Source organism: Equus asinus, chromosome 14 (genome assembly GCF_041296235.1).
Source record: "Equus asinus isolate D_3611 breed Donkey chromosome 14, EquAss-T2T_v2, whole genome shotgun sequence".
Taxonomy (NCBI): Eukaryota; Metazoa; Chordata; class Mammalia; order Perissodactyla; family Equidae; genus Equus; species Equus asinus.
Genome location: NC_091803.1, coordinates 11,804,841 through 11,824,941, shown reverse-complemented (window position 1 = coordinate 11,824,941; position 20,101 = coordinate 11,804,841). Strand labels below are relative to the sequence as shown.

Genomic DNA, 20,101 nt, shown 5'->3' with positions numbered 1-20,101 from the left:
CCAGCCTCGCGTTTCCTCTACCTCCCTGAGCAAAAGGAAACAGGAAGCAAAGTCTAGTCTTGAATGTTCCAAAGCCTTATGATGTTTACCATTCCCCCCAGGAGAGAAAGGTGAGGGCCGGAAATCTCTCTGCAAAGAAGATACTTTTTTTTTTTTAATTCAATGAAGTGACGCACAGACACAGCAACACAACTTCTCTCTGCTTATAAGTTGTTAAGAGTGATGATAGTCTCAGTCTATTTTAGTCCAGGGAAATCCGAACTCCTTTAGCCGCAGTGGCCCCCAAGGGGCGCATGTGCATCTGTGGTTCAGGGTGTCCAGGAGGAGACAGCCTCTCCTTTTGGAGCAAAAAGCATAGTCAACCGGTGGCGGGACAGAGGCAAAAGCTCTAGGGCAAGGAAATCTGGGGGTTTGTGTCAAAGCTCCACCAATCAGGAGCTTCAAGCTAAGATGGGGAGGCTGGAAAGATGGAAGTTGGCATGGGAATCCTGGTATGGACAAGAAATTCCTCCTGGGTCAAAGGCAGGAGGATGTCCAGGAAGGGAGAAGGGCGGGTCATGGATGGACCGAGTTTGCTTGGAGTCCCATGAGAAAAGGGGAAGCGAGAGCTCACCACCTTGTGGCCCCCAGCTTCCTGGTGTGCGGCTCTGGCGGCAGGTGTGGGGCTCTAGTCTCTGAAAGTATTGGGAGAGGGAAGGAGAAACTGGCGTCCCAGGCTCCCAGGGGAGGGGAAGCACGCGGGGTTGGGCGGCAAACCCCTCCAGCGTGAATGCGTTGCGGGGCGGGGGGCGGGGGGCGGGGGGCGGGAGGGGGGGCACGATCTCCGCTTTGCCAGGTGCCCCAGCCCTAGCGCACGCCTCCGTTCCGCGTCCCAATCCGCAGGCGCGCGCGAGGCGCACTCACCCTTCTCTCGGCGACGCGCGGGGCGCGGCGCGCGGCGCGCGCACGGGCCCCTCCGCCTCCCCTCCGCGCCTCTCCTCTCTTCCGGCAGAAAGTTAGCAGTGGGGAAGGAACTCGGGGCTGCAACAGCGCGCGGCTGCAGAGGCTGAAGCAGGAGCCGCGGCGGAGCCGGGAAGCGGGGGCGCTGCAGACGGAACAGGTGCAGCCGACGGGTCAGTGCGCCCCCCTCGGGGGTGGTGTAGGGCCACCCGGACTCCGCGGGAAGAGTGGGGAGTGGGGCCATGCAGCCGGGCTCTCCCCTGGCGCAGCAGCGGGACAGCGGCCAGGGCCGGGGGTGCATTGGCGTCGCTTCATGCAGCCGGGGCGCCTGGGCGGCGGCGGCGGCTGAAACCATGTCCGGGCAGCGCCGGGGGCTGCTGCCGCGAGCCGGGAGCCGCGGTGGCCCCGTGGCCCGCACCTCCTCCGCCTCCGCCTCCGCCTCCAACTCTCACCGCGCCGCTGCCGCCCGGCGCCTCTGCTAAGTGGCCGCCGGCGAGCAAGTTGCTTTTTCTGTGCACCTTGTCCCTGTCCGTCACCTACCTGTGCTACAGCCTCCTGGGCGGCTCGCGCTCCCTGCAGTTCACCCTGGCGCTGCAGGAGCCGCCGCGCGCCGCCGCCGAGCCGCCGCGCGCCGCCGCCGAGCCCCCGCCGAGCCCGCCGCCACCCTCTCTGCTGCCGCCCCCCGTGCACCTCGGCACCCCCTCGCAGCCGCCCGCGCCGACGCCGGTCAACGCGAGCCGCGGGGAGCCCCCGGAGCCCTCCGAGCAGCCCGCTGCCCCCGGGGCCGACGGCTGGGTGTTGGCAATCGGCGGCGGGGGCGCTCGGGACACCTGGCTCCGGACCCCGCTGGCCCCTGGCGAGATGATGACTGCGCCGAGCGCGCTGCTGGAGTGTGAAGCGCAGGAGACCAGCACCACCGACGAGGAGCTCGCAGGCCTGAGAGCGGCCAATGGGAGCATCGAGAGGCGCGGCGCCCTCAGCACCCCCGACTATGGGGAGAAGAAGCTGCCACACGCGCTCGTCATCGGGGTCAAGAAAGGAGGCACCCGCGAGCTGCTGGAGGCGATCCGAGTCCACCCGGACGTGCGGGCCTGCGGACCGTGGGCATAGAGCCACACTTCTTCGACAGGAACTACGAAAAGGGGCTGGAGTGGTACAGGTAGGACTCTGGGCTTGGCGCAGGGGATAGATGGGTGGGGAAGACCCAGAGGGAAAGCTGCGGCTTCCCACGCCCTTGGATATCCAGGCACCTCCCCGAGAACCCTTCGCCCCACGAGGGCTCTGCGGACCCTGGCGGGCCTGCTCGGGGGAGCGCGGAGAGGACTGGAGGCTGGCCAGGGATTGCTGTATTTCAGGGTTAGGGGAGCTGGTGTCACACTGCCCTGCCTGCCTCAGGCTCCTCACCCAGGGAGGTGCTTTCTGAAGCTGCCTAGCTCCACGCCTGGGAATCCCCAGCCCAGGTGCCCGCGGGGTGTTTCCCAGCCTGGGCTCTTGTGGGGCTCTGCGCTGCTGCGTTGGGGACGCTAAGGCATGAAGCAGGATAGCTAGATTGACTGAAGGGCTTTGAGATCTCCTGGAATCTCTCAAAATCGCCCTCAAACGTATTTGCGTGTCTGGAATCCGACTTTAGTATTTTCAGGTTAGAGCAAAATGAACAGGGAACAGTTAAAAAGATGATGCTGGCGAGTTTTGGCTTGCTAGAAAAGACTGAGGATGTTCCCCATCTCCAGCAACCCTGGGTTGCTTTGGCATCAGGAGCATCAAGGTCTGCACGACAGTCGGTGCCCTAAGAGTTTTTACATCCTGCACCCCTGCCCTTTCTTACCGTCGCCTCCTTGGCAACAGATTAGAGCTTCTGTCTTGTGAGATGTTCATCTCCCTTGTCTTCCACCGTCTCCCAGCGGTGAGGGAAAGGAGAGGAGAGTAGAAAGTTAAGTGCAGGTAAAATAACTTAGTGATCCGGCTTTCTTGCCCGCCATAACATTTAAAAAACACTGGAGCAGATGCCCAAAAGGCAAACCTCCTTTACTCCCCCCCCTTTTTAGCTCTTTCTGAAAAACATCTGGATGGCTGGTCCCATCTCTGTTGCGTCTCAGTAATTAATTGGAATTGTCAGACAAACACAGGCTTTGTCAGCTAAAGTCGTATTATCATCTTCACAAGGCCAATAGGTAAAATAAGGATTGTTTCCTGACGAGTTGCCTTGCTGTTGAAGAGATGTGCTTTCTAAGTTTAAATTGCAGCCTGCGACAGTTTTAGAAATAACCTGACTTCAGAAATATATAGTAAATGTGTATTATATAATAATACATATTGCTGTATGTGTGTATTATATAACATCTATTATATATGAATATATAATATGTATTGATTGATTTCTTCCGCTTTAGAAAATACGCCTTATGCTTTCAAAGCTTGAGAAAAAGTACACTTAGGCATAAACATTCCAGCAGGTTAAATGGAAACAGCAAACGTGTCTGTTAATGTCTCGTCTGTTTCAACAGACGAGTTGCAACATTTTAGGAGGCTTCAAACAGCCCCTTCCTATCAAAACAGAAACCAGTCAATGCCTGCTTGAACTGGAAAATCAGTATTTATAACATTGCAAGTCATGGCTTCGAGTTTGCGATTATAATTAAAAAGGTGTCAGGATGATTAATGCAACAACAGCAAACCAGAGAAGGAAGGGGATGTTTGGGAAGGTTTCGGTTGTTTAATTGTTGGTTGTAGGAATGTTCTGATTTCTGCTGTGGGGCAGCTTCAGCCCTATGAGGGTCACTGTGGTCTTTTCCAGTTCTAATTTTAAAGCTGTGTATCTTGTGAGAAGTGTCAGATGCCATTTGGGGGAAAGGAAGGCCTGAAGATCAGACCTTTCCAACGTGTGTTGTGTTGCTTTGTGGCAGCTGGAAATAGAGATGGGGGTGTTTGACTCAGGTGACTTAAAATAACGTTGATGACGTGTGCGTGGTGGAGTGCGTGTCAGGAAGTCCCATCGTAGGGTCTGGAGAATTTTCTGAATGAAAGGATAGAAGATGCCAGATTTTCTCATGTTGTTTTACACTGTGGCTGGGAAAGGAAGGTATGAACCGGCCTCGCTGTCATGACATGGCTACTGAAGATGTCATTCCAGCTCGGTGGTACTCTCAGCCATCACTTGTGGTATTTGGACCTTGTGGTATTGCGTGTCAGTATTTGGTAGCCACCTGTAGAACTGTTCCACTGGAGAGGTGTGGACAGAACTGGATCCTCTTGATCCTCACTTCAGAGGACCATGCGGTGTCTCTGTGTCCTCGATCTGCTACGCCAGTGACTTGCCTGTGGGAGACCCTTATGCTCAGTGGTGCCGATTGGAAGTGCGGGAGGAGAATCTGTCTAACATAGAGGTAATCATTAGCCACCCAAACCTGGCTGTTGAGAAGACTCCCAGAAACCCGTTGGACCTGCAGGAGCCGAGTGGGCTGGCACTGGCCTTGGACCGCTCTCCAGCCTTATGAGGGACAGCAGTGCTTTGAGGACATTTGTGGGAATTTTACTTGCTGCACCTCTTCAGGCTCCTCTCTCTCCCATGTAGGAAGAGGGGATGACAACCTCACTCTATTGTAGAAAAGGAAACAGTGGCATTGATTCAAACCAGTAACAGAAACCCTTCCTCTTGGTTCCCTGGTGCAACTGCGTCTTTTCAGTGGTGGCATCGCTACTTAAATGGTTATACCACGTATTCTGCCTGAAATCTTACTCTACTGTTTAACTGGTTAGAGATCCACAGGTTAATTAAAGGCTTTGATTTCCCCCCATATATTTATTTTGTTTTTGTTTTTCTTTTCAGCGTGTTTCCCAATAGCCTACTAATTCTGCTAGTGTTTCTGTTCTGGTTGTGTTTTCAGCAAGAGGGAGAGCGAGAAGAAATTGGGGCTGCTCTCGGCACAGCTGGCTTGGGGTTTCCTCATATCCAACTAGGCAGCCCTAGCAGTTTTATTTCTGGTGTTCCTCAGGCTGTATCTAAATCTGGGTTTTGCTTTCTCCTGTGCTGTTGATCTAACGTGAGTCAAAGACACATCTGAGATGAGAACATGTGCATTGGATTTTCAGGGCAGGGTGGACTGATGGATTAGGATGTGTGTGTTAAAGCTATGGAGAAGCAAGCCTCACTTGGTGGATGGACGGAGGCCAGTGATTAATAAGTGGGAGTAGATTAAACCCTCCACTCCTTCCTCTGTCCACCCCCCAAATAAAAGGGTAAAGCCAGAACACACCTTTCAGTATGAGCTGATACACTCTGGCTGGGCAGAGACCTGAACTCTCCTAAGGGATGGGACCTTGTGGCAGGCCAACTGGCTGCCACAGCAGAACTCATCAAAGTGACAGAGACGACTCGAGCTGTGGCCTCCCTCGTGGTTTACAGACTGAACAGTAACCGTGACCACTTTGCTCTGGGAGCCACTGAGCTCCAGGGTGCTGAGAAGGGACCCTCCACGGTTTCCAGTTGTCTGCAGTGGTAGCAGTTAATAGGCAGGTCCCATTGGCTGGGGGAAAATAACTCAGGAAAACAGCTTCAGTCATGCTCATGCCACACAGAGGAAAGTGGTCAGCAGCGTTATTCGCATGTGGTATTTGGAGAGAATGAAAGAGGACAATGGAAAGGCACTGGCATTGATTGAATGCCTGTGATTGTGGTGGTTGGTGCTTCACAGACATGTTATCACATCGGGGTGTCATGATGAGGCTGTGAGTTAAACAGCAACATTCCTGGTTTACACTCCAGGTGGCTCCCAGAGGGTGAACCACTGGCTGAAGGTTGCTCAGCTGGTCAGTGGTTGAGTTGACCACATCTGTCCAATTTCAGAGTGCTGGTTTCTTTCCCTGTGCCACGCTGCCGCACAGAAAGTACTAGAATGTGTTTTCCTTCTTTCATTCAACAAACACTTAATAACGTTTACCATGTGCCCAGTACTGTTTTAGGTACTGGGGATAAAGTGGAGAAGAAGACAGAGGGAGGACCTGTTCTTGTGGAAATGGCATCTTTTAGTAGGGCGTTAGGGGAGACAGCAAACAAACGAGTCGTTCTTTTAACCTTTTTAATGTGGCTGTGGAAAACTTAAAATGACACTTGTGACTCCCATTGCATTTCCACTGGGCAGGGCTCCTGTAGAGCAGTGCTTTTTAAACTTGAAATGCACATGTTAACATGCAGATTCTGATTCAGCAGGTCTGGGGAGGGACCTCAGACTCTGCATTTCTAACTTCCCAGTTGATGCTGATGCTGCTGATCCCTGAACCTCACTTTGAGAAGCAGGAGTCTAGAGAGTAATTGGGGGGTGTATGTGTGCATGCACAGATATTATTTTGAGTCAAATGGTTAAGGGAAACCTCTCTGGGGAGGGGATGTAAATGAAGTGAAAGAGTAAGATCCTTCCATGTGGAGATCTAGGTGGAGAGGTTTCCAATAGAGGGAACAGCAGGTACAAAGGCCCTGAGGTGGAAACAGGCCTTATGGCCTTAGAGAGTGTTCTTTCATTATTTCAAAAGCAAGGTGTTTGTAGCTGGACAAAATTGGGTTTTGCAACTTACTAGTTAGATGATCCTGGTTGGATAACTGATTTAACATCACTCATTTCAGTTTGTTTATCTGAGAATAATTCCTTCCTTGCAGGACTGTTGAGAGGAATAAATGAAATAATAAAAGTGAATGTATTTTCTAAGCAAAAAGTGAGTATCCTAGACCAAAAATCCGAATGGACTCAACTGCTAGGTTTTTCCATTTCTCAAATCCTTTTGGTCTCATATGCCTTACCTTCTGTCACAGCTGTCTTAATACTGAGAGAAGAGTCTGTTATTGGGGGTGTTTTTAGGAAAAGTCTAATAATGATTGGCTTTGCAGTCTACATCTGCTTAACCTCTTAAACCAAGGGTCACCAACTCACATGCCTTCTGGGCCCACAGCGATTGTATAAATGAGTGAAATAGACCAGGTGGGGAGAAACTGGGACGCACATGCTCTGTCTAAAGGGGCAGCTACTCTTTTCCACGTGCAAATGTGGCATCAGGGTTATCAGATCTTCCACTTGGTGAGAGAAACTGGAAATCCAGTTTTTGATGTGAAATTATCTGGTGTTTAATGTTGGCAACAGATGGAAATTTCTTCCGAGCGCAGTGTGGGCTAGCACTGCGGACAAACAAAACCCACCTGTGGGCTGGGTACAGCCAGCCGGCTACCAGTCTGTGACTCTGGCTTAAACTCATTTCGGAAAGTAACTGGCACACCCGTACCCTTTGTGGTTGTCAGAATTGTGGCTTCTGTGTGCTATTTTAGGTTAGAGTTTTCCTCCTTTGCAGATTTTGCAAGAGCGTGGGGCAAATACCTGCCCGATACATTGCAACAACAGCAAAAGGAGCTGGGTAGAAAGAGGAACATTGAGGCAGAAAAGGACAATTCCCCCCAAAATTTCCCATTTGTTCCCAATGAACATTTTCCAGAAGTTGAGAAAATTCTCAGCTTTTCACTCATTAATGAGGCAGTCCCCTATTTGATCCATATTGATAAACTATACTTATATAATAGGTTCTGGTCAGGTGGAGAGTGAGAAAAATTGGATTCTGGCTTTGCCTTGCCCCATCCTAGTTCTGTTGGGCATCGGGTTACTTATATTAAATTGTTTCTTTCTCTCCTTTTCTTTTCTTTTCTTTTTTTCTAAATTCCTGTTTCTTTTCTGATGAGGTTGTATTGTCTCCGTAGGGCCCATTGGCCCACTAGAATGCTTTGGTTCTGGAGCAGACGTCTGTGTTAGACCCTTCAGAGGAAGCACGAGAGCACTGTAGGAGGAACATTATTTGGAGCCTGTTTTTGTATCTCTGAGTCAGAATCTACTGCATCCTCCTTGTGTGACCTTAGACAAGTTACTTAATATCACCAAGCCTCCAGTTTTTTGTCTGCAGAATGGGCTCAATGTTACTTACTTGCAAGTGATTATGTGAGGGTGAAATGAAGCGGCCCTTAAAAAGTGCCCCCACGCAGAGTGTGTGACATGATGAATTTCTTCTTCTCCTTCTCTCCTCTCTCTCCTAATTATCCTTTTCCTTTGCTTTTCTCCTTCATTTTCCTTCAATTCCTTCCTTTTATCCTGCCTATCAGTATGGAGGGCCCTACAGAGAAAGCTGTAATGCATTTTTCATTAACAAATCGTCTTTCATTTCAAGATTATGTCTGAATGAGGGATTTCAAACCCTGAAGCGGCTCTTAAGTAGCTCTCCAGAGAATAATCCAAACCAATTCCAGAATTTGGTCTACCGTGACATGAGCTGAAGGAGGAGAAGAGTCTGATTTCCTGGGGTACCTGCAGCCAGCCTTCTCCACTAAGGGGACGGGGTATGGAAGGGGGCAGGCTCTTGGGGCTTTCCTTCTCATATTTTCTTGAGCCCACTGTAGGAAGGAGGCCGCTTGCAGTGGAGAGAGACTGAGGCATTTAGAATGCCGAGGGCATGCTTTGCCTTCCATTTTTCTGCAGAGCTGAAGGCACTGGAGAAGGCAGGACTGTTCTGGCAGACCCCGCCAAACATCCTATGTTGCGATTTGGCCACTTTCCCTGGAGTTCTCTGGCCATCAGAACATGATTTAATTATTTTAACTTTTGTAAATCATACCAGGCATTTTTAGTTTTAAATTGAGTCAGGAGAGGGGCCTTGAGACTTTAGGTGAATGAGAGATTGCTAGGGTTGTGCGTTAGAAAGTTTTAAAGGTTTTGGGTTTGCATAATGGATGCTATTTCTGAAACTGATTGAAACACTGATCTTTCAAGTCATCTCTTGATTCCATTGGTTTCTGCGGCTTGACAAGCTCCTCTATAACTGTTTTGGGAATTTCAGTCTGAAATTATAATTCACTAAGGGAGCTTTTCAGCCCATCTTGCCATTAATTAAAAGCAAGCGGTTGATGATTTTTTTCTTAACACTCACTAGTTAGGCTTGCCTGCCTTTACTTTTTTTTTTTTTAATCTTTATTTAAGAATGTGTAAAGCATATTTACAGGGAAACAAAGCAACACATCAATTAGGCAATACTTTTTTGGTTGTGAATGATAGAAATTGAGCTTAAATTATTATAAACGAAAAAAGATGCTTTATTGGCTTAGGTAATTAGGAAGTCTGTGGGGTAAGTGGCTTCAGGAAAAGCTGAATCCAGGGGCTTGAATGATTTGACAAGGTCTCTGTCTCTTTCCATTCTTTGCCAGGTTTGTCTCTACCTTGCCTCATTCTCAGATAGGTTATCTCACTACATTTTAGGCAAGATGGTAAGCAGGAACCCATACAAACATTATATGTTTATTTAATTCTTTTGGAAGTAATATATATTTTTTAAATTGAGAGGTTTATACTTTCCCCCAAATTACAGAATTGTTAAACCTCATTATGGAAGTCTCTAGTGTATTGTTTTCTTCTGCATTGTGTTGAATTGTAAATGCTATTGAAAATTCCAGAAATATAAAATTTTCTAAATTTTATAGTCTCTTTTCTTGGTCTCTTGAAAATTTTCAGCTAGCTCTATTCACGTAAAAATACCCTCAACCAAAAGCAGTAGTAAACCATAGAGAAGGAAATAACTTCTCCATTAAAAGACAGACGGCTCCACCACAAAGGCCCATATGAAATGACCACACATTCAAGCAAAGCTGAGTTCCCGAAGGCCAAGAAGATTCTGTGATGGATTGCCTCTAAAGGAGAAGCGTAGACCCATATTTTCATGAGTACAGTTTTGCTGATCTAAAGATGTCTGGGCACACTGAACAAAGTACTTTACTTATAAATGTAAGTTCACATTTGTGATGTCTGATCACTGAGATAATTAATAATGAGGCTACATGAAACTTAGGGTAGATAAGTGATTTGGAAAAAATTTTTCTTAAGAGTTTCTGCAAGAAATTCCTGGAGATGCCTGTGGTCCAGGTTGGGTCATGTGCTCATTCCTAAAGCTGTCGTTGTGTAGTACCCTGATCGGGCCTGGCTGATGTAGCCACCCCTTTGGCCTGGAGTGGTGGGGGGAGTAAGCAACCAGGGCTAGTCCCATTGAGACCATAGGGAATAGTTTCCCCATGAAGATGAGGTGTTCGAGGGTTCTGTTGCTAGAAGAAGTGGGGACCAGTCTAGCCACATGTTTATTAAACCTATAAAGATCTACTTGGGACAGGTGTATGATCTCTCTGAGTATTTTAACCCGGAAAGAGGGACAAAGGGTTAATTTTGGGAGGTTCCATGCACTTGTTATTTTAGTTATTCATTCATTTATTTATTCATTAAACATGTATTGACTTCCAACTTTGTGCTGGGGCAGACATGAATCAGTCATGGCCAGTGATCTGAAAGAGCCTGCAGAGTGGAGAAACGGACAAGTGAATGGTTAGCTCACAAAGTAATAAAAGTCCTGACACAGTGGGGTTTATTCCAGGAATGGAAGAATGGTTCAATCTTAGGAAATCTAATAATTTGACTTATAATTTGACTTATTCTTAATACGGGTAAATGAGAAAAATTCTGTGAATTATTTGATGGATGCTAAAAGGCAAGTGATTAAATTAGCATCTATTTCTAATTTTTAGAACAACTCCTAATAAAGTGGGATCTTACCCAAAGCCAGCATCATCTTTTTTTTTTTATTAATGTTATGGTAGATTACAACCTTGTGAGATTTCAGTTGTACGTTATTGTTAGTCATGTTGTGGGTACACCTCTTCCCCCTTTGTGCCCTCCCCCCACCCCCCCTTTTCCCTGGTAACCACCGATCACATCTCCTTGTCAATATGTTAACTTCCACCTATGAGTGGATTCATATAGAGTTCATCTAAGCCAGCATCATCTTTAATGGTGTAATACTAGAAACATTCCCATTAAATCCAGAGCAAGACTAGAATGCCCATTATCATCACTATTATTTACCATTGCTCAGTAATTAATAGATGATGCAGTTAGATACAAAAAAGAATAAGAAAGGGGGAGGTAGAATTATCACCATTTGCCAGTAATTTCATTTCTTTTGGAAAATCTAAGATAACCAATACCCCCATGAATCTATTAGAAACAATAATAGGGTTCATTAAGGACACTGATGAGGAAATTACTATGCAAAATCTGTAGTTTTCCTACATGCCTACCCCAACCGTTTTGAAAATATAATGAGAGAAAATATTCTATTTATAGAACCAGCCAACCAAACAGAATAACTTGAAATATATTTAGCAAAAGTTGCAAGGGACTTGTAAGAACCAAATTTTAGTACTTTATGGAGGGGCATCAAAGAAAGAGGAGTAAATGGAAAGTGACCTCTTTCTCTTGGCTGGCATGTCTTTTTTCCATCCCTCCCCCCCCATCTTGTCCCTGGCTCTTCCCTCCTCCCTCCCCCCTCCCTCCTCCTTTGATTAGAGTTCTTTGCTGCTAAGTTGAGGGTGTGTTTGAGAGTGGTCTGAAAGTATTGGTTATATGAACGTGGCGAAAATGTTGTACTTCATGTATAGAATTCCCTTACTTTCCACATTACGGAGAAGATGGTAAGACAGCTGTTACTGTTTAGATTCATAAACAGTGGGGTGGGTGCTGATTGTTTTCTATCCCAATTCAGGGGTGGTAGGACTGTGCCAAGGTGTGGATTAATAGTTGAATTGGTGTAAATCAGTAAATTTACATGCACTCCTGTTGTTGCAAAGCAAAAGTCCAGTCAGGGACAAGTGATGGTTATTCTCAATGGGACAGGGAGATGACGGTGTGGATGGGAAAGAATAATGGTGGCGGTGGTAGTGACAGCAGTGGTGATAGACACATATTGTATTCCTGTGCGTGTGCCAGGCTCTGCTCCAAGCAGTGGAGTCATTGAGTCTTCAGAGGACCTGGCGAGATAGGCGCTGTGATTTTACAGGCGAGGGAGCTGAGGCACAGAGAGGTCAAGTAACTTGCTCGAAATGTGGAGTTGGGATTCAGACCCAGGTGTTTGGCCACAAACATGCAGCATTTCCTTTTATTTGTTACAAATCTCTTTCCCACTGGAGGTGGTGTCTTTCAGCATGACGGGAGTGAATAATCACTGCTGGCGTTCCCTTCTAGGAGCTTGTGATTTTCTGCATGCAGATGGACTGCTTGCCTACCAGATGGGCTAATTGAGGTGGTCTCGGCCCAGCAGCAAACTGTGGCAGTGGCTTCCATTCTGGGACCAGGCTCATTCCCACTGTTCCCTTCTCCTGAAATACTCGGCCCCAGATCCTTAAACTACCATCGGCTCCTTATCTGTCCTTCAGGTGTCGGCTCAAATTTCAGCTCCTGGAAAATACCTCTCCCAGTTACCTAATTTAAAGACCCTTTTCCACGTCTGAGCTTGTGATGCTGTTTTATTTTCTTCAGAGCATTTACTACTTTCCAAAATCATGCTACTTAGTTACTTCTTCCTCACCAGAAGGCAGATTACATGAGAGTGGGGGTCTTGTCCATCTCGTTCCTTGCCGGTGCCCAGAACAGTGCTTAGCACCCAGCAGGCACTCCGTCATGGTAGTTTATTAATCACTAATTCTGAATCAATGAATTAATGAATGGAAGGAGGGCCTGCTGTGTGCTAACTTTTGTTGCAAAACTCCAGGCTTCTGAAAAGAAATGACACTCACGTTTCTTGGGAACTCTGGCTAAGAATTGTTGTCAGCTCTTTCACGTACTATTTTTGCAAGACTATTTTGGGTACAAGAAAGAGAAACCCAGGGGCTGGCCCCGTGGCCGAGTGGTTGAGTTCGCGCACTCCGCAGCAGGCGGCCCAGTGTTTCGTTAGTTCGAATCCTGGGCGCGGACATGGCACTGCTCATCGGACCACGCTGAGGCAGCGTCCCACATGCCACAACTAGAAGAGCCCACAACGAAGAATACACAACTATGTACCGGGGGGCTTTGGGGAGAAAAAGGAAAAAATAAAATCTTTAAAAAAAAAAGAAAGAGAAACCCACTCAAACAAACCATGTGGGCTCAACAGTCTCCCACAAGCTGCCTACCGCACAGGACATCACCTCCTTTATTCCTCACTGCAGCCTCATGAAGTCGAGACTTTCTTATCCCAGTGTTACACAGAAAGTGAATGTGACCTGGAAGGGAGGGCAGGAGTCCCAGGGTCACACAGCAGGCTGGCACAAGCCAGGTGTCTTCACTGTAACGTGGCTTTTGGTTCCTGGCCTTTGTTGCTGATGCTGCCGAAGTTTTAGAAGAGTTCAATTACTCCCGATAGACCATTATGCTCTAAGAGTGGATTATGTTTCTCTAAATGCGTTATCGAAATTACATAGTTGGCATTTAACAATCAAAACATTACGCTGAGGCCCGTGTTCGATATGTCACTCACTGTAGGTACAGGGGCACCCTTCCCGGTGCCTCCTGGCTGAGCCTTCTGCAGGGGGCTGGAGGGTTGGGTGTCGCTAGAGCTGAGGAAGTATTTGAGCCTAACTGCCTGAGCGCCTGTGTCACAGGGCAGTTGGACTGTTTGGAGCCATGTTGTGTTTTGAAAGAAAAAGCTGAACCTGAAGTCAGAATTAAGGCTTTGAGTCTGAGTTCTGTGTCTACCTTGCCTTGTTCACATAGGTAAGTGTTCAGCCTTTGAGCTTCTGTTTTCTTATCTCTCAAACGGGAGTACCAGTCTCTAATAATTCCGTGGTGCTTTTGCAAGGATAGAATGATGATGCTGTGCTGGGATCTGCTTTGTCTACGTCTGTTAGTTGTTATTAATCCATGCACGTTTTCGTGAATTCCCCCAGGTAACTGGTTTTCTGGAATATTGCCCTCCAGGGAGTACCTGAAATACAGGACGAGCATTCTTATCATAAAGTTAGATTAAGAAATTTAATTTACAGAAACTATTACACACCATGGATATCAAACATCGTGAGGGCAGACTGCATAAAGATCCCGGAATTCTGGAGAACCTCTGTCTGCATCACTCTTTCACCCAGCTCAGGACCACTGATGCATCATTCTTTTGTACTGAAAACGTACAGAGCGGTGGGGTTTCTCATGTATGCCTCCAAAAAGAAATTCTTATTTTAAACAGTGCAAGATGTATTTTAGATCCTGTCTATCTTTCCATTGTCTGTGGCCGTGGGTCCTCTGATTCTCTCAGAAGGAGGACGGATGCAGGAACCGTGCATTGCACAATTTTCAGGACAGATTTCATTTCCAATGCTCACGTTCGCCATAGGCTCACTTAGATTTCTTCTTGGTACCTTTACTTTTGAGTTGGAGGGTACCATCTATGTAAGAACACGTACATACCACAGTTAGAGCAATCCTACCTTCCCTTCAGTTTGCAGAAATCTCAGCTGTCTAGCAAAAAGGCATATGCAAATTGTTTTATTTTCAATGGCTAAAGATTGGAAACCAACTCAGTATATATCAGTATGAGACTGGTTAAATAAATTATGGCATGTCCACAGAAGGGTTGCAATGCACTGTTCCAAAGAATGGGACAGCACTGTGCTGATAGACATGAAGCCATCTCCGGGGTCCATTGTGGATGACAAAACCAGGGCGCAGAGCAGAGAGTGGTGTAAATCCTTTACACCGTGAACTTCTCTTTTTAAAAAATCATATGAGTGTATTTCTTCAATTGAAAATAGGTAATGGAGGGGCCGGCTCCGTGGCCGACTGGTTAAATTCCTGTGCTCCGCTTCAGCAGCCCGGGTTTTCGCCAGTGTGGATCCCGGGCGCAGACACGGCACCGTTGATCAAGCCGTGCTGAGACGGTGTCGCACGTAGCAGGACTAGAGGGACCTACAGCTAGAATATACAACTATGTACTGGGGGTCTTTGGGGAGAGGAAGAAGAGAAAAAACAAGATTGGCAACAGATGTTAGCTCAGGTGCCAAGCTTTAGGGAAAAAAAGTAAAAAAATAAAAATAGGTAATGGAAAAGAGTGAAGATTTGTAAGCGTCTAAGATATTTTAGCAAAAACGTCCACCAGGAAAACTCGGTTGTCTAATGTTGATACTGTGTTGGTTTTGCTTGAGAATTGCGCGCTGAGCTCTCCCAGGGTGGAGGGAACCCTTGGGGATCAAATAGGCACTTGGAAAGAGTTCACCTCTGAGAATGTCCACTTCCGCCCTGTCTACACCTAGGGAGGACCTGCGTCATTCAGTCATACTTAACCCATTTAGAGGCAGCCTCTTTAAAGCTGAGTTATGCCAGTCGGTACATCTCATGACTAGAATTATGATCGGCTTCTAGGGTTGCTGATCATTCAAGTGTTTTATGGAAGACTAAAACTGGGGAGAAACACATGCACACTCTCACACACCCGTGCACGCACTTTAAAATGATAAAGTCAGTATTTATGACTTCAACATTATGGACCTCGTGGAAGAGCCGGGGTGGGCTTAAAGAGAGGGGGTTTGGCTCAGCGTGGAGACCCTGGAAATGTGTATTAGACACTTCACAGCACTTGTCACCTGTATTTAATCCTACTCTTCTATTCTGATTGGATTTTCAGTAGGTTTATGTTCAGGTTTTAGCATCATTCTGACCCAGGCTCAAATCTCAGATCTGCTAAATCCTAACTGCCTTGGGCTAATTGCTTGGCTTCTCTGAACTTTATTTTGTGATCTTGCAAAGTAGACAGTGTAATACCTTTGCTATAAGGCTGTTGATTGGGTTAAGGGAGATGAATTATACAAAGTGCCTAGCCTCATGGCAGCCCCTGGTAGATACTGATTAATTGATAAGTGTGTCTCGTTATGATGATGTTCTGGGAAGAGAGGCCTTCTGTTAGGAAGGTGTTAGTGGGAATTAAAGAAGATCTCTGCAAGGCTGAGAGGGCCAGAGCAACAACACTTTCAGGAACAAGGAATCAGAGACCCAGTGGGGGAAGCAGCTGTACAAACCAAGATTCCAGAAGAATTTCTCACATCTGTTTCTCAGTAATGATAATTAAATTTAAAATCCTTGAAATGTCCTATGGAGTTTGGGAGGGCATCAAGGAAGAATCTGGAGAGATGGGGCCCCACTGAGGAGCCAGGCTGGGAGCAGCAAATCAAGGAATTCAGTGGGGACAATAGGAGTTCCTTTCTGGGATCTCCCTGAAAAAGTATCGGGACACAGTACTTGGAAAATGACCCCATACATCTAATGGTGTGAAAATCCTGTGGTTTCTTTTATTGGGCACAACTTCTGTACGTATGCATATCAGCCCTCCCAAATCCCAGGCTTCCTGTACACTTCATAGCACACCTGCCTCATTGTGATCCAGGAGATGCAGAAGGCATGGAACACATTCAGCTTCCCTCATGGGGCCAGGAGTCCCAGCCCATCCTCGTTTGATGAGGTGTAGTTCGGTTTAACACCACCACCCGGGCATACAGGGAAGCGATAGAGAGGAAGTTCCTTTCTGGGATTTCAAACCCAAAGACAGATTTCCAAGTACAAATTAGGGCTATCTCGTATTGTAAGAGACTTGAGGCTTCAGATTCTCACTCATCTCCTTTCCCTTCCTGTTGTCATGGGGACTTCTTTTCCCTGAGTGATTACATCTTGCACTTTGTGTATTGCTTCGGGACCATCGAGTCTCACGTGGGACGTTTTTCACCGCTCGTGGTGTAATACACAGAGGTAATTTCTTTCAAATGATCTTTGCTTGAAGTGGTTTTCAATGAATTCAGAAGAGTCAGAGAATGAATGGAGGACCGACTTTCGAGCCTCGGGTCCAGGCATGGAGCATCTCCCCTCAGCCTTGCCAGAGTGTTAAATGTGGGCTGTTCAGTTGCACTGATGGCACAGAAATAGACAGCTATCCATTTTATTCTCTTGTTTGACCATGAAAGAAAACATTATGTAATGCTATAATCTGTTTAAGTCTCTTCCAGATCACTTTTGAATGTTTTATTTTATTTCTGAAATGGAATGTTGGGATGTTTTCATCAGAAGGGAATAGCTATTATTTCTCCAAGGTGGAGGTTAGTTGTTGCACTGGGGAAACGGTTAGACAAAGCAATCTCGAGGACAGCGTGGTGGAGTCTAAAATTATGCCCTGTGTGTTGCACAGGCAGCCTCTAATAGTTATCTATTTTCAGTATTTTTCAAGGCTCTTGCATACATGGTGTTTTCTTTCCTCTTGTTACTTTGAGCTCAAACAGTGAGAAATTTGACACTAGAACACTTTCTTGGGTTCTTTGCTTCTTGTTTCATTTTATTCCTATTCTTTTCTTTCCCTCTCTTCCTCTTTCCTTCTTCCTGTCCCCCCTTCATCCCTCCCTCCCTCCCTCCCTTTCCCCTCCTCCATTCCTCTCAGGATGGGGCCTCCAAAACCAGCTTCAGGTTCAGTAATTCACTAGAAGGACTCACAGAACTCAGAAAGGCTGTTATAGTTATGGTTTATTACAGTGAAAGGATACACACTAAAATCAGCAAAGGAAGAGGACACGCTGGCCAGAGGCCAGGAGAAACCAGACCCGAGCTTCCAGTTGTGCCATCCCAGTGGACTGGCACAGACAGTGCTAATTCTCCCAGCAGTGGTGTGTGACAAACGTGCTGAGTGTTGCCAATCAGGGAAGCTCTCTGAGGCTTGGAGTCCAGGAATTGTGTTGAAGGTCACTTGTGTAGGCCTGGAGTGCCCACATGACTGACCTTAGGCACTCGGACTCCAGGTCCTCCACCCTCCAGAGGTCAAGCTGATATGGGCTGGCCCAGGGTCCCAGGAAAACAGAAACAGCTTCTCATTGTCAAACACATTGTTTGCATAAACTATTTGGTGCGGTCCAGTGTCCCAGTATACAGAGACACTCTTATCAGGCAGCATATTCCAAGGGCTCAGAGGTTATCTTCCAGCACATGGTCAAGGGCCAGTCCTTTCTTTGGAATGTGCAGGGTTTGGGCACCCCACGCCTGCTGAGCAGACCCTTTAACGTGTGCTGCCATCCCAACACGACTCAAGGTCAGGCAAGTCCAAGCTGCTGGGAACGTAAAGATGCTTCCTTGTATTATATGCAAATCTGAGAACTTCCTTGGGACTAATAGAAGATTTACTCTTCTCTCTTGGCCGTCCCACAGTGAGTAAACAATGTTTTTAGGACCTACTTTGGAGGGAGAAACCTTTTCATAATGTTTCAAAGGAGCAGGGAGTGTAATCATTTTGCTGCACTTCCAATTGGCCTCTCCTGATCCAAGATTGGGATAGAGAAACGTCACAGAATCCTTAAGCGATGTGACTAGAGATGGCCTGCCTTCTCTCGGAATCCAGGGAACATTTCAGTCACAGCAACTGGATCAGGCTTTCTGTTTTTCAAACTTATGTCTTTCAAACAAATATTGTAGTTTCCCCCCTCCTTTGGTCTTCCTCTCACTCCTCTCCCTGCCCTCCCAAACCCTGGGGACCAGGTGAGCATCAGGAAAAATTGCCAAGTGGGCCGCGCTTTTTGGAGGCGCTTTACTTCGGCTACCTTTTTACATTGTATGAGTCCTTTCGACACATGTCTGCTCAAATCAATTGATATTCTCATCCCGACCGACTCATTTGATGAGCCACACTGATATGCCATCTCTTAGGCTGACCCTTGTAACTCTGCCACCAAACCATAGGAAATGCATGATTATTTTCATGCTAACAAGCCCCGGAGAGCAACAGGTGTTTCCTTTTCTAGCTTTTCACAGTGGCACCCATTGACCTTCAGCTGACATTCTGGGTGTCACAAAGGATGGTCAGAACCTGGGTGATCCCATGGATCTCTTGACACCCTGAAGAAGCCTCAAGAAATGGCTTTGCCAATAGTCTTGTGCAGTCTCAACCGATCTAACAATAACAACAACAAAACCTCAAAGGCACCCCCCTGCTTGAGTGGGATCAGTTAGATTTCTGGAGAGAGGCAGTGTAGCTGGGTTATCAGAAGCCGTGTGTTTTAATTGGTGGTCTTGCTCCTGCTCCTTTCTAGCTGTGAGACCTTGGGCCTGTCATCTACCCTCTCAGGCTTTCCGTTTTCTCATCAGTGACACGAGGGTAGCAATAGTACCTACTTCCTGGCATAGTGATGCTGATTAGGAGGATAGAGCACGTAAGGCTTTTAGCAAGGTGGTTAGCACACGGTAAACAGCCATACAATGGCAGCGTTATTGTTGGCAACATTCGTAGTAATAATAAAAGTAATACATTCTGATGCAGCCGTGGATCACCACACCTACCTTGTAAATTTATGGGTGAAAGGTGCCTTCCCAATAGATGGTCTCTGAGCTCCATCCCATGTAGGGAATTTCTAGAACCTTCTACCTCGGCTTCCTCTTCCTCTAGGATATGGGGAAATGGAGACAGTGGATGACGTTTTTTAGAGTTTATCAAGATGGAAGCACTGCATCTTATTATTAAAAAAAATGGTGATGTGAGATACACTTTTTTTATCTTTGGTTATTCTTCTTATTATTTTTGAGGAAGATTGGCCCTGAGCTAACATCCGTGTCCGCCTTCCTCTACTTTATACGTGGCATGCCTGCCACCGCAGGGCCTGGCAAACGGTGTGTAGGTCTGTGCCTGGGATCCGAGCTGGTGAGCCCCAGGCTGCCGAAGCAGAATGTGCGAACTTAACCTCTGTGCCACTGGGCTGGCCCCTCTTTGGTTATTATTTAACTGAGTAATCTTGACTCTCTCCATCCTGAACCTGGGTTCAGATAACTGGACTTGTTGGATAGTCTCCTCATCAAGCATCTTGGTGCAGGGTGACAGGGGAGTCACCTGTGTAGTGAACAGGTGAGGGCAGCAGTCTGCGTGTGAGTTAGGCTGGGCTCTTTGAGCTCAGAAGCACTGGGCAGTGGTGTGTAATGGGTTCTTGCAGGTTGCCTAAGTTCTAATCCTAGCTTGGCTGCTTACTGGCTGTGTGACCTTGGACAAATTACTTAACCTTTCTGTGCCTCAGTTTCCTCTTTTTTGAAATCTAGATACTCATAGTACCTATCTCATAGGGTTACTCTGAAGATTGAATGGGTTAAACAAATGTACTGTGCTTAGAATGATAGCTGGCATGTATAATAAATGCTACATGGATGGTAGATGGTATTATTAAGTGTGTGAAGATTAAGTTCACGCCTACAAAGAAATGTGCTCTCTCTCAAAATTTTTTAAACCGTGGCTCTCTTGGTATGTCTTTATAGATGTTTATTTACTAAAAGAAAAGACATAGGGCCATGTA

At 46.9% G+C, this 20,101-nt stretch overlaps 1 long non-coding RNA gene and 1 pseudogene across 3 annotated transcripts in view; both read left to right on the top strand.

Annotated features, from left to right (window-relative positions):
- Positions 1–20,101, top strand: part of LOC123276936 (uncharacterized) — a 163,201-nt gene that overhangs the window by 63,659 nt on the left and 79,441 nt on the right. The window contains exon 11 of one of the 3 annotated variants that reach the window (XR_011494126.1): positions 5–110. The exons of 1 other annotated variant lie outside the window; for it this stretch is intronic. This is a non-coding gene — a long non-coding RNA (uncharacterized lncRNA). Of the gene's footprint in view, positions 1–4; positions 111–20,101 lie in introns of those variants that run through there. One more of the 3 variants, XR_011494122.1, reaches the window with a different exon arrangement.
- Positions 562–20,101, top strand: part of LOC123284661 (heparan sulfate glucosamine 3-O-sulfotransferase 4-like) — a 133,683-nt pseudogene continuing 114,143 nt past the window's right edge.